The 15,309-nt window shown below is 44.5% G+C and overlaps 1 protein-coding gene and 1 long non-coding RNA gene across 2 annotated transcripts in view; one reads left to right on the forward strand and one right to left on the reverse strand.

Moving 5' to 3' along the window:
• LOC102450239 (MAX gene-associated protein-like) overlaps positions 1 to 15,309 on the forward strand; it is a 212,947-nt gene that overhangs the window by 171,019 nt on the left and 26,619 nt on the right. The window lies entirely within an intron of this gene.
• LOC142829132 (uncharacterized) overlaps positions 1 to 15,309 on the reverse strand; it is a 217,553-nt gene that overhangs the window by 79,528 nt on the left and 122,716 nt on the right. The gene's annotated exons all lie outside the window — the stretch shown is intronic.

Here is a 15,309-nt window from a genome sequence, read left to right on the forward strand (position 1 = left end):
ATGCTTTCCTATAGGAATGTTAGCGGGTAACCGGCTAACCTTATCGAGTGATGCTTACTGAGTAATGGTTAACCAGTGCCCAACAGCAGCCCTCTGTCCACAGACGACTGCTCCAGCCCCGCTGAGCCCTCCACGCTGCAAGTTGGAGTGGGAGCCAGCAGCCCCTGTATGGGGCTTGCAGCTGGGGCTGAGTGGGCCGGAGGCAGTCCCACATGTTGGGGGCCAGAGATCTGGCAGAAACCCCAGAGGCTGGAGGCTACTTCAGCCAGGCCAGAGCAGGTTCCCCTCCCTCCCTTCCCCCCTCCTCGCCCCCATTCAGTTTAATTGGTTAACCCTAAGGTTTAAGCGGTTAACTGACTAAACAGGATTTTATTTCCAACCTGTTAGTGACCTGACCCCTCCTCGGAATCAGCATCTTCCTTTTGAAATGTATGGAACCTCTGATTGTTTGAAACTCCACTTTAGATGATTATGATGGCTTTCCTGGCCTGTTGCCTCCCAGAATGTCAGTAAGCTCCAGGCCCTTATGGCCAGACATCCTTGTGAATATTTTCATAGGAATGAGGTGGTCCTAAGGCCACATCCCAAGATCCACCATAACATAGTCTCACAATTATGCTTAAATCCAACCAATCAAATCCGCCTGTGGTATTCTTGAAATAACACTAAGTGTTGGGAGAGAAAAGCAGCTATATCCTGTGGACGGTTCTAGAGCCTTGCTCTGTTATTGTTTGACTGATACTGATGATGATGCTTCTACCCACTATCCAGAATGGATACTGCCTGTCAATCGTTTATAGAGGGACACTAAACACAAACATATTAGAGAAAGAACAGTTACGTACCTAACAAGATCTGGTTCTTTGCAATTACATCATCAAAAGTAGGTTCCACGGTTTACCCAACCCTGCTTTTTGCAGTCCTCATCTTAAATTGTGAGGAACTGAAGAAATGTCTATACCCTGTCCTTTGTGCCTCTGCATGAGAGTACAGTGAGGCACAAGGTTCATTGTGGGGACTTGACAGTGTAATGGTTAACCAATGAGCTTGGGCTTGTTGGTTAACCTTGACGATTACACACAGGACCCCTCTCCCGTCCTCCCCCCCTCCATGCTGCCGCCTCTGTATCAGCTTTTAAGCTGGCTCCTCATGTATACTGGCTCCGATGGAGCCGCATGCCCTTTCCCCCTCCCCCCACTGCTGCCTCTGAGGCAGTAGCACGGGGAGGGGCAGGCTGCTTTGATGCATTTGACAAAATGTTTTCACCCACGAAAGCTTATGCACAAATAAATGTATTAGTCTTTAAGGTGCCACAGGACTCCTCCTCATAAATGTTATGATTGACAGTTGGAAGTACTGCATTGCAAACATTGGTGAATAGTGTAAGTAATAAATTATGATGTTTTTATGGTGATTGCTTTGTGCTGCAATTCAAGAATGCTGATGAATGCATAGTTGAGTTTCATCCATGCCTAATTGTCAGTATCTTGGGATTTTAATTTTCCTTTCCACCCATCAGATATGAACTTTATAAAACAGCTTTAAAGAGCTGCATATTTTGACTATGAAGCAAATAATATATAGCAAGTTATGGTAGTGTTAGAGAAAAGAAACTGCACCCCTAGTAAAAAAGTTTGGCCAGACCGCTCTTGTTATAGTGGGCTGCAGTACTCCTTGAGAGAAACCGGACGCACCCTTCCTGCATACTATTGCCTTTAGAAAAAAGGAAAGGTGTGAAAAGGGGAAAATAGCCTCAGACTCTCCCACCCGTCACCTTGGCGTGAGAACTGTGGGGCTTACCTGGTCGCATGAAACCTGCACAGTTTCGGCCCAACCCCTGGGACACAGACCCCCCCCCCCCCCCCACTTGGTGACCATTAGGCCATATATGGTAGTATGCAAGCGCAGGAAAGCGATGTGCAGATTTGGGGATAAATACCTGTTGCACAGTTCGCTCTAGGAGGTCTTCGCAACACACGTACCACCGTGCGTGTGCCTTCTCGTATACTTCAAAGCACTGCTGGCCTGATAAACCGACCAGCCACCTCCCCCAACTCTCGGGCGTAACCAAGGCCTTCACAACCGAACCGATATCTGTGAAATGTTCCGTGTGCTGTGTAAGCTGGTATGTATGATTTGATTTTTTTCTTGTTGTATAAGCTTAGTGTTGTAGTTGTTTGTGGGTAGTACATAAGAGTTTGTAGTTATCACTGTTATTTTATTACTGCAGCTGGATATTTTAAGATTAGAGACTATTCCCCTTGCCATTCCCATCCTTATATCTCTGACATGTTTTACTAGAAATCATAGAATAAATATAATAAATACTGTAAATCCATTATTAACATGGTCTATTAAAAATCTTAGAATAAATACTATAAATTCACCATTGTCAAATATTTTTTATTTGATAAAACTGTCCACCTGGTTCTGTCCTTTCCCCCTTGGGTATTTATCATCGGACCTGTGATTCTCGCGACAGTGGTTCAGTAAAAAGTAAGAACCAGTAAAACAAACAAAAGGAAGTTATTCTTCACGCTGTACATAGTCAACCTATGGAACTCCTTGTTAGAGGATGTTGTGAAGACCAGGACTTTAACAGGGTTCAAAAAACAACTAAATAAATTCATGGAGGTTAGGTCCATCAATACTTATTAGCCAGAATGGGTAGGAATGGTGTCCCTAGTCTCTGTTTGTCAGGGGCTGGAAACAGATGACAAGAGAGGGATCACTTGATGATTACCTGACTCTGTTCACTCCCTCTGGGGCATCTAGCCACTGTCAGGAGACAGGATACTGGGCTAGATGGTCCTTTGGTGTGACCCAGTGTGGCTGTTCTTATGTTCTTACAGGCCTCACTTTTCTGATGTGATAAGTACACATTACTTTTACTCCATCTATGCATTGCTATTTTTTGTGATTAAATTTCTGCATTGGTTTCAGATTACTATACAATTCACAGAAGAGAGGAAGCAGCTCAGCATAAAGAAGGAAAGGACATACAGAAGGGAAGAGACAGAAGAGAAGAGCAGGAAGAGAGAGTGAATAAGGATAGTTTAGGGTACTTTAGTGAAATACAGTTTAGAAAATGAAGGCCTGAAAATAGTTTATCTAAATAAAGGATAGAACATTAAAACATAAATAGACTATTGATCATAAATACAAAAAATAAATACTGTTTTGCAAATTGTGTGAGTTTAAGTTTTTTTATGTATGCCACTAATTCCATGGCTGCCCTGTATTACTTCACTGTTTCAGCCCTGTAAGCAATTGGGCTAAAGACTTTGATCTCTGCAGTACACTAGTGGTCTTGGGTATTTTTTGGTCACTGAGGGAATTTGGAAATGATCATATTTTTGGGAGTATTTTTTAAAATTGCATTATCCATAGGAATTGTCTTTAATAAACAGCTGTAGGAAAACATTTTCAGGGGCACCTAATTGATTTTTCAATCGGACTTTTAAACAACTTAGACATTTAGGTCCTTTTAGAATTTTTACCAATATTGTGAGCAGTCTCTTCTTGGACAATGAAGGGTGACCCTGCAGTGCATTTACTTCCACAGTCCTTCTGTAGTGAACTTCTCTGTGTCCGAAAGCACCAGATTTCTGTGTCCTTTATTGCGCATTTTAAGGGGATTCTGTCCATTTGAATTTTTCAATAGATTTTTTAAAAATTGAGTTTTCTGACAAAGTACATTTTAATTGTGTGTGTGTGTGTGTGTGTGTGTGTGTGTGTGTGTATATATTTAATGTACTATATTTTTTTCTTCTTCTCTATGTTAATATTTATTTTGGAGGGTCTTCAAGTACATCCAGGAGCAACTACCAAACATAGTGGGAGTCTACCCTGTTTATTTTCTTAATGTTTCTGCTTAGTGACAATTCAGCTTCATTTTTACTGCCTCTGTTTACCTCGCATGGAGAAGATCATGGGCATAAGCTGCTTCTTCAGCAGTGTACAAGATTGGTGATAACATGCTAGTAGCATGAGAGAGATAAACAGTAGTAGACCATCAATAAAACTAAAACTGGACTCTGAGGCTAAATTCACAAGTAAACAAACGGTGTTTCTAATCTCTCCCATTTATAGTAATCTTTGGTATTTACAACAATCTTCAAACTAATGGGGTCATTTTAATTGGAATCAGATCATTGTTAGTGGCAGAAATCCAGAGAATTGCTAACAATAATGTAGTTGTAGCCCATTTGAAAATTCAAGCTGGAGGATTCCACCTCTTAAAAGCTTTGTGTAATTTATAATGAAAGCATAAATGGTAGAAGGAGATATTCCTGATAGCTCCAATCCAATGTGAAGATTTAGTGGGGGAGGAGTCCTGAATGGGATTCTTATGGTTAAGAGTCTGTCATAAATCACCGGCCTAGTATATTTACCTGTTGACTGAAGGATGAGCTGGTGCCATAGATTGCAATGAAACATTAGGAAACAATCTTGAGTCTGGAGTGAAAGATGTTTGGTCTGAGCGCAAGCACGGATTTCATGTTCCCTTTTTAAAAAAAATTAACTATTTCAGAATGACTGTGAGTATGGTGAGAATGATGAGCCTGTGGACATCGAGACCGTGGAAGAGCTTTCCGAGAAGATTAACATTGCCCGCCTGAAGGCCACAGCTTCCCATATCCGACCTTCCGAACAGAAGTAAGCATCTTTTGTACCACCCAAGAGAACTAAAGTTTGTTTTGCCAGTAAATTGGAATGAAAACGAATTGGTGAAACAAGAATCTTTAAGAAGTTGTAAGACAAAATAAGGGCCGAAATCTACAGTAGGATCTCCCAGCGCAGTGGAATGCCACGTTGACTGATCCTGAGGTCCATTTTGTCAGATCTGATTGAGGAATTGAGGCCTCTCTGCTTATTTTCATTTGACTCAATATGGCTATCAGAATATCAGTCTTGGGAGCACTTTACCTTAACAGGTCCAATGATGTGTCTAATTAATTACAAAAAATAAGCAGAAACGTATCCAGTTTTAACTTTTTCTGCTGCTCCTCTGTGCCTTTGCAACACTGATGGGCAGAACTGAACTCGGGATCTCTGGAGCTTATTGCATGAGCCTCTACAACTTGAGCTAAAAGCCAGCTGGCTCCAGCTAAGGCTGTATATTCATTCTTTCTCGCTAAATAGTCTGAGTACACCACACCCAGAAGGCATGTGGGTGACACTTCCCCTAGCCAAGGAAGCATGTCCTGAGCTTCAGAGACCCAGTTGAAACCCAAGATGAGCCCCCCCTTGTAATGCCAACAGGCAAAACTGAACCTGGGGCCTCTCGAGCTTAGTGTATGAGGCTCTGTCTACAGCCAGTTGGCTCTCCACTACGGCAGTAGAGGACACTCATTCGCTCTTTCTGGAAGTGGTCTAAGTGCCACTACATGTGACAGTGAAGCACATCCAGAAGATGTGTGGATTACACCTTCACTAGTTGATAAATTGCAGTAGTCAGTCAAGGGATTGCCAGTTAGTTTCAGGCTGTGGCGTTTGTTGTCATAGGCTTCAGTCCTACAGAAAGAACAGAGCAAGACATTGTTGACTTCACGGGGAGGCCAAAACCTTGGTGAACAAACCTGTTTTATTTACTTTTAAAATCCTCCTTCGTTTGTCCATTATTTGTTGTGGTTTTTACATTTAAATGCAAAGCACATACAGTAAAAGCTAATTTACGGAGTATAAAGGTGGCCTCAACTGTTTCCTTTTATTTCTTCTGGTTTCCTACATTAGGAATATCAGATCCTGAATTACCTCTCTTTGCAGAAATATTTTGGCAAGATCTTTGAAGAATGGTGATATTGCACACCTCAAAACATTTCCTTTCCTCCTTTTGAGAGGTACAGCTCGTGTTTCAGCCTCAGATATTGATGTTACCATTCTCTAAATGTTGCCAAAATTTTTCAGTGAAAATGGAGAAGTGAAGATATGTGAATATATTTACTAGATAATTGGGTCTCTATTTTTGTGTCATAAGATAGTAGTAATACACCAAAAATATAGTTTTTCTCTAATAGTCTACCTGTAGCCTATGCTTGCTGAGATTGCTGCTGGCAGAAACTGACAGATTTATTACCTTTGTTGACACACGAAGATGTAAAAACTTGTCATTTTGCCCTACAATCTAATTTTAGTTTTGAAACAGATTGTTCTAAAATCTGTGGTGTCCAAGATGGAGCCCAATCTTGGTGCAGCACTGGTGGCAGACTATCACTTCCATTAAGTTGCAAGAAAAATTCATTTCAGAGGTTAAACCTGGATAATTCTAAGACTGTTGGGAATGTAGTTAATTAGAAGAGAGTGCGTGAGATGAGTAATAGTGGGAAAAATTTCTTTTATCTCTTCCAGGCACCGTAATCGTAATCCTTCAGATGAAAAGGTGGCAGACAAGACCACTAAGGTACGTATTTACTCTTCATTTTTCTCTTATTATCACATTTCTGTTTTTAAGATCAACTTTCATACATAGAGAAACTTAACAAATGTTATATTAGCCACAAATACATCTTCTATATATTTATGGTTAAATACTAGAAACTGGGTAGGAGCCTAATTCCAAAGTCTATTAATATTAAAAGAGAGACTGCATTCGACTCCAGTGGCCCTTATGAGAGCTTAAGTTTTACAGTGAGAAATAACGGCCTTCACTGCCATTGCATCGTATTAACTCAAGATGTTTTGCATTTTCTGCTTCTAGAACATGTAACTTACAGTGAAAATGCACCTGTCCGAGACAGTCTAGAAGTGCTTGGCCCTTCCATGAGTGCAGGGAACTGGACTTAATGACCTCTCGAAGTTTCTTCCGGTTCTGTGTGTGATGTAGTTGGCAAGATCACTGTGACACCTTGAGATGTGTTGTCACTATCCCATCAACCTGTCCCTTGATGTGCTGAAAATATCAATGAGCTCATCTATCAACTCCCTGGGGCACCCCATCACCCTGTCCTGCTGGGTCAGAATCTCTGATCTCAGCTTTCACACTATGATTCTTTGTATCAAATTGAGAACTATATTTTTGTGCCTGGGAAGGGAGTGTAGGACTTATAACAAGATTGCTGTTTTCCAAAAGGAAACTGGATTGCTGAAAATGATAGTTTAGTTTAAATGGTGTACACTTAGACAAAATTGAAGTGTTCTCACAAAGACCATTTGATCCAAATGCCATTAAAGTCCAAACGAGTCATTCCATTGCTCCAAAATGACTAAACATTTTAGACTAACTTATTATTACTTAAAGAGGCTAATAGGGAGTATAGAATTGCTTTGCAGGATAAAATAATAGAATACATACTGCACCTGTCAGAGTAACAATAAAACAACAGACCTACCAACATGGAGGGGTAATTTGTGCATAAGCATGATCAGGGCTCGACAAACATAGAATCTACTCGCCATTTCAACCGCGTGCCCCGTTCACCGGTGGCGCGCGCATGTACAGTGTGGGTCTTGCGCATGCGCAGTATGGGGCTGGTGAACGGTTTTCGCTGCCGTTTGTCCAGCCCTGAGCATGATAGATATCTGCCTTTGTGTCAGCTAGCTTAATTGGAGCCTGTTTTTCTATATGTTTTTAATTTAGTTGTAATCGTAGAATGAAGTGGTTAGTTCTTCGTCGAGAAGCGTCCCTGGCAGTTCCCCACATGAGGTGTTGAGTGCCCCAGAGCTTCCCGACAAATTTTTCTCTCAGCAACGTATCAGGGGCCGTGCATGCGCAAGCCTACCTCAGTACTATCACGCATGCACGCCCCCCCTCTTCAGTTCCTTTCTACCGCCCCCAGCTTCAGATGGAACTCTCCTGCTCTGCAAAGACTTGTCCTCACAAATCCCTTTCCACAATCCATTGTTCTTAGAATTAGCTTACCTTTACAGTTTCATGGTTAAGAGTTAGTTATTCCACTTGTTTAGAGTTAGGTTTAAAAAAAAAAGAGAAACAGAAAATCACTGCAGTCTTGAACTGCGGTCTTCAGCCACTTGGCTTTAAAGCTGCAGGCTCTACAAGAACTTGTCTCCCACTGCGCTAAGCTGAAAGCGCATAAAGACAGAGAGCTACAAATTAACATGTCCTATTGTGACAAGGACAGACAATAGCTCTGACCCGGGCTTGGGTCTGAGCAATCCACCTCTGAGGCAAACGTCCCCTAAGCCATCAAAGGCAGGGGCAAGCTCTCTGAACCAGCAGCCCAGAAAGCAGCACTCTGAGGCAAAAAGACACACTGCTCAGGCAATAACCGCCTGAGCATGTTTGACCGCCCAGGCACCTCGGGCCAGTACAAAAAGGGCAATAAAAATGTAAAAGACTTCCCTTACTGAGGCAACAGGTCTCCCGTGCCTGCCTCACATTCCGCGTTGTCTGACATGGCAGTGCTTGCCCTCCCACCAGGTACAGCAGCTCTTCCGGCTCCTAGCTCAGTTTTGAGGAATCCCCTCACAGACCAACTACTGGGTGCTGACCCCCCTCTTCCATTACCAGGGGCAACACCTCAGAACAGAGCTATCTGCACAGCAGGGGCAAATTGTTTACAGTTAACAGAGCTAGCCTCCCTGCATACTCCCCTCATTAGTCACAGTGACCACAAAGACCTGGTAATTTCCTCCACTTCACAGGCGGATAATTTAACTGATAACATACATCCTCAATCTCCATTCTCTGATTATTCTGACTTCCCCTCTGCCCTCTCTGAGGACAAGGAAGAGTGCTTACTTGCTTTTTCACCTCAGCCATATATGGAGGGCTCTATCTGGTCTGCTTATCAGCAACAACAGGACTTTTTTAGAACACAATTGGCTCCCTGGGCTCCTTATTTTTGGATGCCACCACCTATGCTTTGCCTCCCACAGTGGCAAATATTCAATCAACCACCTCAACAATATAAAAAGAAACCGTGTAAAACCAAGCATATGGCAAAGCCCTGCTCTCCCTTAAACCATTCACCCCACACCTCTGAGGAGAACTGGCAGCGAAAGCCATTGCTCTCCTATGTCGGCTTCTACATCTCTGTTAGATTCAAATGCAGCCTCTACCATGGAACAGGCGTTGTTACCACCTGTCACTCATACCTCCGATGATCTCTCCTCTTTTCAATAATTATTTAAAAGAGTTGCTATCGATTTAAATATATCTATGGAAGAAGTTCAGCTTTCTCAACGTGAACTCACTAACATCCTTCAGCCCAGTACAGCAACAAAGATGGCACTCCCTATTAATCCAGCCATCCTGGAGCCCGCTAAAACACTATGGAAAACACCTGCATCTGTCCCCCCAACATGCAGGAAAGCCGACAGAAAATATTATGTCCTCCCCAGTGGTTCTCAATTCCTTTTTTCTCTCCCCCCTCCCTCCACCCAACTCCCTCATAGTAGACGCTGCACAGCAGAGGAACAACCAACAAAATCGTTTCACCCCATCTGAAAAGGACAATAAATGCCTGGATACCTTCAGAAGAAAGTTTTATGCCTCAGTCACTCTTCAGATGAGAGTGGCAAACTATGCTGCTTTATTAAGTAAATACGATTTCAATAATTATACAAAATTCAATACTTTTATTGAAGATATCCCTGATAGTAAGAAGGCACAGTTTCAGGCTCTTGTTTCAGAAGGCCAGATAATATCACGGATAGCCCTGCAAGCTGCATTTGATGCAGTAGACACAGCTACAAGGACTACTGCAACAGCAGTCACTATGGGTATGTCTACACTACAGCACTAATTTGAACTAACTGAGTTCGAATTAGTTAATTCAAACTAAGCTAATTCCAATTAGCGCATCTAGACTTAAAAACTAGTTCGAATTTGTGTTTTGCTAATTCGAACTAGCATGTCCACACTGAGTGGACCCTGAACCGACGTTAAGGATGGCCGGAAGCAGTGCTGGCAGGGCGTCAGATTAGGACTTGCAGCGTGGAGCTGCTGTCTCAGGCTAGCCGAGGGCTGTGCTTAAAGGGACCCAACCCCCACCCCGGACAGACAGTTCTCAGGGGTTCCCCGCTTGCAAAGCAGTCCTGGCTTGGAGTGCCCTAAGTGCCCACACTCGGCACATCACAGCACTCTGCCATCAGCCTGGCTGCACTTGCCGCAGGCTGCCATCCGGGGGGGGGGGTCAATCAAGGGGCTTCAGGAGAGTTTCCACCCCAAGGAGCCCGCAGAGCCAGCCCAGTCCTCCCCATCGGGTGCTCGTACCCCATTCCTCCCTCACCTCCTTCCACTTACCCCTTCCTAGCCCCTCTTCCTGATGTACAAAATAAAGGACATGTGTGTTCAAAAATAGAAACTCTCTTTATTGAACAAAACTCGGGGAGACTGGGAAAAGGAGGTGGGAGAGGGGAAGAGAGAGGGTGGGAGAGGGGAGGGCAACTAAAATGATCAGGGATTTGGAACAGGTCCCATATGAAGAGAGGCTAAAGAGACTTGGACTTCTCAGCTTAGAAAAGAGGAGACCGAGGGGGGATATGATAGAGCTCTATAAAATCATGAGTGGTGTGGAGAGGGTGCATAAAGAAAAGTTCTTCATTAGTTCCCATAATAGAAGGACTAAAGGACACCAAATGAAATGAATGGGTAGCAGGCTTCAAACTAACAACAGAAAGTTCTTCTTCACAAAGCAAATAGTCAACCTGTGGAACTCCTTGCTGCAGGAGGCTGTGAAGGCTAGAACTAGAACAGAGTTTAAAGAGAAGTGAGATAAAGTCATGGAGGTTGGGTCCATGGAGCGGTATTAGCCAGGGGGTAGGAATGGTGTCTCTGGCCTCTGTTTGTAGAAGGCTGGAGATGGATGTCATGAGACAAATGGCTTGGTCATTGTCTTCGGTCCATCCCCTCCGGGGTATGTAGTGTTGGCCACTGTCGGCAGACAGGCTACTGGGCTAGATGGAACTTTGGTCTGACCCAGTACGGCCATTCTAAGCTCAGGGCTCAGGGTCGGGGATCTCAGTGGACCACCTTGATTTTCATGCCAACCTGCTCCCGGGTGGCCAGGCTGGCAGCTATCCTGCCCTAGACAGCCACTTTCCTGTGCCTAGTGCGGAGGTTGTGGATGAGGCCCGCGATGTCTGCACTACACCAGGTGGGCGCCCGCCTCTTGCGGCCCTGGGCAGGCTCCCGGGAGCCGCCAGCCTGGTCCTGGGAAGAGGCGGAGGGCTGGGTGGCAGCGGGTGGCCGGCTCGAGCCGTGCCAGGTGCAGGGTCTGCTGGCTGGGTGCTAGCAGGCTTGCACCTGGCACGGGCACCGTAGCCAGCCCGTGCCCCTTTAAGGGCTCCGGGGCCAGGACGGGGGCAGAAGAGTTTCCCTGGTGGTACCCAGAGTGGCCACCAGGGAAAGCTGGGGTGGGCCAGCGTCCTACTAGTTCGAATTAAGTGGCTACACAGCCCTTAATTCGAACTAGTTAATTCGAACTAGGCGTTAGTCCTTGTAGAATGAGGTTTACCTAGTTCGAATTAAGCGCACCGCTAGTTCGAATTAAGTTCGAACTAGCGGTTTGCATGTGTAGCGCCTATGAAAGTTAATTCGAACTAACGTCTGTTAGTTCGAATTAACTGTGTAGTGTAGACATACTGTATGAGACGAGCTTCATGGTTCAACTCCTCCGCTTTCCCCCGCCAAGTGCAGCCATCAGTAGAAGACCTTCCCTTCGATGGAGAAAAACTGTTTTCTGCAAAGACCAACGAACTGCTTCAATCGATGAAAGAGTCCAGAGCCATACTGTGGTTGCTCGGTATCCAAACCGGTATGACAAGACAGACAGTACGGGTACCAACCATATCAGAGACGTAGCTACCCACAATTCACCTACCAGTACCAGAGGCAAGACCAGGCCCCGTACCAACAGAGGGGTCGCAGCAGGCAGCACAGGCGTTGCCCTCAGACTAATAACCCCAACTGTTCATCCCAACGCAGCAAGCAAATTTGAAACAACAGTCGAGAGAAGTAAAACTACACCAGATGCATCAGAGCTTGAGACTCGTTCTAAACCTTTCCTTTTTCGCTTATTACCTTTCCTTTCAAATTGGGTATGTATTACCCCTGATAAGTGGGTAACTCAAACTATCTCCCTACGGTATACCATTGCTTTTCTCTCTCCTCCCCCTTCCCAGCCTCCCACCCTGTCCCTCTTCAGGGACGGGATCATATTACTACAAGAAGTTGACCACCTTCTTGAAGTAAGAGCTATAGCAACAGTACTGCAAGAGTTCTAAGGAACCGGATTCTACTCACATTATTTTCTTGTAGGAAAGAAGACAGGTGGTTGGAGACCGATCCTTGATCTTCGCTTACTAAATAAATACATAAGGAAACAAAAATTCAAAATGGTCACTCTAAATACTATTATCCCAACTCTGGAGCCTGGTGACTGGTTTTCTTCTCTCAACCTGCAGGACGCATATTTTCATGTATCCATTCACCTCCCTCGTGGACGTTTTCTCCGTTTTACTTTAGGTCTCCAACATTACCAGTACATGGTATTCCCCTTTGGACTCTGTACTGCACCAAGAGTATTCAAGAAGATTCTAGCGGCTGTCGCTGCTCACCTCAGAAAGCAAAGAATCACGATTTACCCATACTTAGACGATTGCCTTATCAAAGTGAGGACCAGTCAAGACTGTTACCAAGATATCATTACTGCGATAACTTGTCTTCACTCATTAGGCTTTCTAATAAATTATGGCAAATCAACACTCATGCCAACCCAAACAATCCAATTCATCGGAGCTCAATTCAATTCGATCACAGCCAGAGCCTCTTTACTGACCGACAGATTCACTCGCATCAGTCAACTGGCAAAATCCCTTCAAGATATGCCAGTAGTAAGGGTTTACGACTGCCTTCAACTATTAGGTCACATGGCATCCTGCAATCCTGTGGTCCCAAATGCACGTCTCTTTATGAGATGCCTCCAGGGTTGGCTTTGAAGCAAGTACAAGCCGCATGTCCATCATATGAACAAAATGATTACACTACCACACCCAGTGAAAGCATCCCTACACTGGTGGACAAAATCATGCAACCTGTGCATAGGCATTCCCTTTCAAACCCTGGAACCCTCTGTAGTTGTCACTACAGATGCATCCCTTACGGGTTGGGGTGCCCAGACAGAAGGCATATCCGCTTCCCATCTTCCTGGGGCCCTCAATTCTACATCCGATGTCCTCAGCAGAGCTCTGCCACAAGAGCACGAATGGGAACTTGACTATACGCTCCTCAGCGACATAGTCAACCGATGGGGTTTCCCCAATGAAGATCTATTTGCCACGTCAATAAAGAAAAAATGCCAAAGTTATTGCTCCAGGGCGGACATGGGGAAAGAGTCCTCCAGAGATGCTCTAGTTATAACCTGAAATGTACTCCTACATTATGCTTCCCCCCATTTCCTCTCCTCAACAGAGTATTCGTAAAGATTCTGAACGACAAAGCCAAAGTTATCCTCGTTGCACCCTGCTGGCCCCGACAGCCATGGTTTCCCCTTCTACTCAGGCTAGCAATACATCAACCAATCACGCTTCCGAATAATCCCAACATTCTTTATCAGCCAGGGATCATGTATACTCACCCACAGTTTCGCACGCTCCATCTCAAGGCGTGGTACCTAGATGCTCTCAACATAGAACTGCAGTGCTCTCAACAAGTACGTGATGTCCTCTTACAGAGCAGAGCACCTGCAACAAGAAAAACATACATAAGCAAATGGACTCGATTTGTTCTCTGGGCAACCTCTCGTAACATACGACCTCAAAATGCTCCACTTCCTGATATACTGGAATATGCTACACCTCAATCACATCTCTCCCTCAGTTCAGTCAGGGTCCACCTAGCAGCCATTGCAACCTTTCACACAACAGTGGAAGACACCACAGTCTTCGCACACCCAGTAACTAAGTGATTTTTGAAAGGTCTTCAGGCTCTGTACCCAGAAGTCACACCCCCTCAAGAGCCTTGGGACTTACACTTGGTACTAACAAAACCGCCCTCACAAAATTGCCATTTGAACCCATGGCGACATGTTCCCAAGACATTTATCCTTAAAGACAGCATTTTTGGTAGCAATAACATCAGCCCGCAGAGTGAGCAAGTTGGCTGCCCTGATGGCAGAAACACCCTTCACTGTATTTTTTAAGGACAAGGTCATGATGCGACCGCACCCAAAATTCCTCCCCAAGGTGCGCTCCCCTTTCCATTTGAATGAGACAATATACTTACCAGTATTCTTTCCAAACCCCCACGCTAATCCTTTTGAAGCTCAGATGCACACTCTAGATGTCAGAAGGGCTCTCTCCTTTTACATCGACAGAACAAAATCTTTCAGATTCTCTCCTCGTCTTTTTGTCTCCATTGCAGATCATAGCAAGGGAAAACAAATTTCATCACAGAGGTTGTCACATTGGATCTCAGATTGCATTGCTACCTGTCATTCCCTAAATGACCTACCTCTGCCAGTTCCGATTCGGACATACTCCACAAGGGTAGTTGTTGCATCCGTGGGTTACCTAAGGAAAATCCCACTACATGACACATGCACAGCAGCCATGTGGTCATCAGAAAACACCTTTTCAAACATTATGCTCTCACCTCAGGACCCCTTCAGCATACCAAACTAGCAAAAGCTGTACTACAAACGGCATATTTACCTGATCCGAAGTCCCTACCTCCATAAGAAAATATTGCTTGAAGTCACCTCATATGGAGCACCCCCAGTGACGCTTCTCGACGAAGAAAAGGAGATTACTCAGCTTCCTGTAACTGACATTCTTCGAGATGAGCGTCTCTGGGGGTGCTCCACTACCCTCCCTTCTTCCCCTCTACTTCGAAATGCCCTTATGATAACATCTAGAATACATTATTTGCCGGGTTCCGGATAGGGAAGGAACTGAAGGGAGGGGGGCCATGCATGCATTATCGTACTGAGGGAGGCTCGTGCATGCGCGGCCTGTGATAGACTGCTGAGAGAAAAATCCATTGGGAAGCGCTGAGGCACTCAACGCCTCATGTGGAGCACCGCCAGGGACACTCATCTCGAAGAACATCAGTTACAGGAAGGTGAGTAACCTCCTTTTTCTTACATTTAATTTGCTTATTATTAACCTTCCCCTTTGCGCACACAATCCTTTCTAAAGTGCCTTCTTGTCCCCATTCTTCCATGTTCAAACAAATTTATTGTTTATTATAAGTCAAGCTTTGTATTTCAAAATGTCTGTGAAGATATATAACCTATTATACGGTTTAGAAAGTTTGTGCATCTGTCTGTCCATTTGCCTGTGAATCAGTGAAAGCAGAAGAATGAGGCAGAGGCTTTTGCTCATTATCGCCAAACACATACAGCA

Source organism: Pelodiscus sinensis, chromosome 4, assembly GCF_049634645.1.
Source record: "Pelodiscus sinensis isolate JC-2024 chromosome 4, ASM4963464v1, whole genome shotgun sequence".
NCBI lineage: Eukaryota > Metazoa > Chordata > Testudines > Trionychidae > Pelodiscus > Pelodiscus sinensis.